The 2,500-nt window shown below is 38.2% G+C and overlaps 1 protein-coding gene across 1 annotated transcript in view; it reads right to left on the reverse strand.

Moving 5' to 3' along the window:
• LOC106877301 (titin) overlaps positions 1–2,500 on the reverse strand; it is a gene marked incomplete at its 3' end in the record, with an annotated part of 606,785 nt that overhangs the window by 132,913 nt on the left and 471,372 nt on the right. The gene's annotated exons all lie outside the window — the stretch shown is intronic.

Below are 2,500 nucleotides of genomic sequence, written 5' to 3' on the forward strand. Positions count from 1 at the left end.
TATATATATATATATATATATATATATATTTAGAAGGTTGTTTATTATGGCTAGTCAGAGATTGGCCATTGGAGTTGCACCTCCACCATCAAATGAACTCTACATGAGGATGCTGCTAGAAAAGATCAATGACCTCATAAAGCACTTGAGATGGAAGGCATACTTCTATGACCAAGCCATGCTATCCTCAGAAGCCAATGCTTACAATATCAGATCCAGGCAGTTCCCACCCAGATCAAAGCCTCGAAGACTTTGAAGCAGACCTACTAGACATCATCATCCCTAAACTGAGATTCCATAAGTCCTCTTGCTCCTTTCAGCACAAGCACTCTTCTGATTTATGTCTCTTAAAAAATTCAGATAGGGCTTTACTCTTGTCTGACAAAACAAAAAGTATATATAATGTAAACACATGCACATATGATAGGCTTTTAGCATCACACTGAAATATTAACATACTTCCTCACATGCATACAATAGTATTGACAATGAAGCCAAACAGTTGACCAACAGTCTAGGTATAGCTGATGGGTTTGAAGCATTAGCTAAGAGAAATGCCTTTGTCACCATCAAAGACCACAAACCAAACTTTGCCTCTTACCCTGAATGCTGCCTGATTAACCTGGCAAAATTGGAAATCAGGCTGGCAAGCAAGCATAAAATGAGAAAGATCAATAATGACATAAGGAGAGCATCTAGTCTCCTTATGGCATTGTGCCAATGAGATTATTTCGTGGTTTAAAGTTCACCCAATTTGATATATGTGGATTTTTATCCATGTATATCAAAAAGGTTCTGTCTGATAGGAATTTTATTACAGTAGTGATAGGGACATAGACATAATTATGCTTGCTAGGAAAACACAGCTGTTCAATAAAGGTTTGACTTGGATCAAACAAACTGACCTAGTAGGCTCTTTCGATGTGACAATGGGAGCTTTCTACAGCACAATGTCTGCGACTTCATAGGATTGTATATACTGGACACCTTAACAAAGAGGTCCTTGCCTGTCCTTTTTGGTTTATACAGAGATGCCACTTTAGCCATCTCTGAAGGGGCTAACAGACATATCCTAGATAGGCTTAGGAAGGGCCTAATTTGCACCCTTAGTTCCCTTGGACTCAAGATTATGATAGAGACCAACCTTATCATTGTCAACTTTTTAGACGTTACATTGCACCTGGGTACCTGTTCATACCCAGGTGCAATGGTTGTTCATACAGACCCTACTGCAAACCAAACAAAAAGCTGTTGTAGATTAACACAGCCTCCTGCCACCCACCTATTATGTTCAAGAACCCAATGAAGGGTGTCAGTAAGAGGATTTTGAACCTGTCTTCCAGTCAAGAAATTTTGGATGCAACAGACCCCTCTTATAATGAGGCTATGGCTCTAGTGGGTTTAAGCACCGCATGTCTTATACACTGGGCCCTAACACCCACAAAAGAAGGTGCCACCATAAATTCATTAGGTTTGCTCCACCCTTCTCACTCCACATGAAGACTTGTGTGAAAAGGATATTCCTTAGATTAGTGGGTAAACACTTCATACAGTCACATTGATGTGGTGGGACTGAACCTGAAACTACATATTTGCAGGCAAGCTTCTTAGCCACACAGCCATGCCTGCACTTATTCTTTTTTATCTTTATTTTTTACAGAAATTTGATAAATATTGATAAACTACTTGAAAGAGGAAAGACTATGAATGCTGGGGAAGTGTATAAGATATGAAGGAACAGTTTAAGAACATGCTGGATTAAGGAACTGAATTATATACACAAAAATGTTTTCAATTCTACTAAGATTAATATTAAGAGCTTGCTGTAAAAGTAGAAAGCTGAGATGTCTGGCCAACATCTTAGCTTTGTAAAAATCGAACAAGTCAACACAGAAACATGAAAAAACAAGCATTAATAATGTTGTTATCGTCTGAAGTTATTCATGCCAAAATCAGTTTTGCATTTCATCCTTTTGGAATTAATAAATATAGTGCCCCCAGTCTTGGGTTGTGCATTGGTGGAATTGTTAGAGCACTGAACCAGATGCCTTGTAGCCATTTGCATTCTGAGTTCAAATCTTGCTCTGGCCTATTTGTTTAATAGACTTAATCTGTCACCAAGTTTAACACTTTCACCTGGGTCCATTAGCAGAGTCTACTCTGTTACATGTAGTTGGATCAGGTCTCTGGTTTGAGAAAACATTTTTCCCACTCTCCTTTTCATTAGTCTTAGAGACTTGGATACTGTACTTCCTCCTCGATAAAGAAATTTGAAAAAAAGTTGATACAAGTCAATGTTTTTCTGTGTGATTTTTCAGGACATTTTCTTCTCCTGTTTCTGCTCCATCTTTGCTGTCTGGGGCCAACTTGGGGTACTTAGGTTTATGTACTTTAATTTTTTATTGGTTTTTTTTTTATAGCATGGTCAGAAGGAAAAGGTAGCTTCCATAAGTAGTGAGAAGAAAAATTATCCACATGATTAGAGACACAGCCTAAGTAC

This window comes from Octopus bimaculoides, chromosome 2 (assembly GCF_001194135.2).
Source record: "Octopus bimaculoides isolate UCB-OBI-ISO-001 chromosome 2, ASM119413v2, whole genome shotgun sequence".
Classification (NCBI taxonomy): domain Eukaryota; kingdom Metazoa; phylum Mollusca; class Cephalopoda; order Octopoda; family Octopodidae; genus Octopus; species Octopus bimaculoides.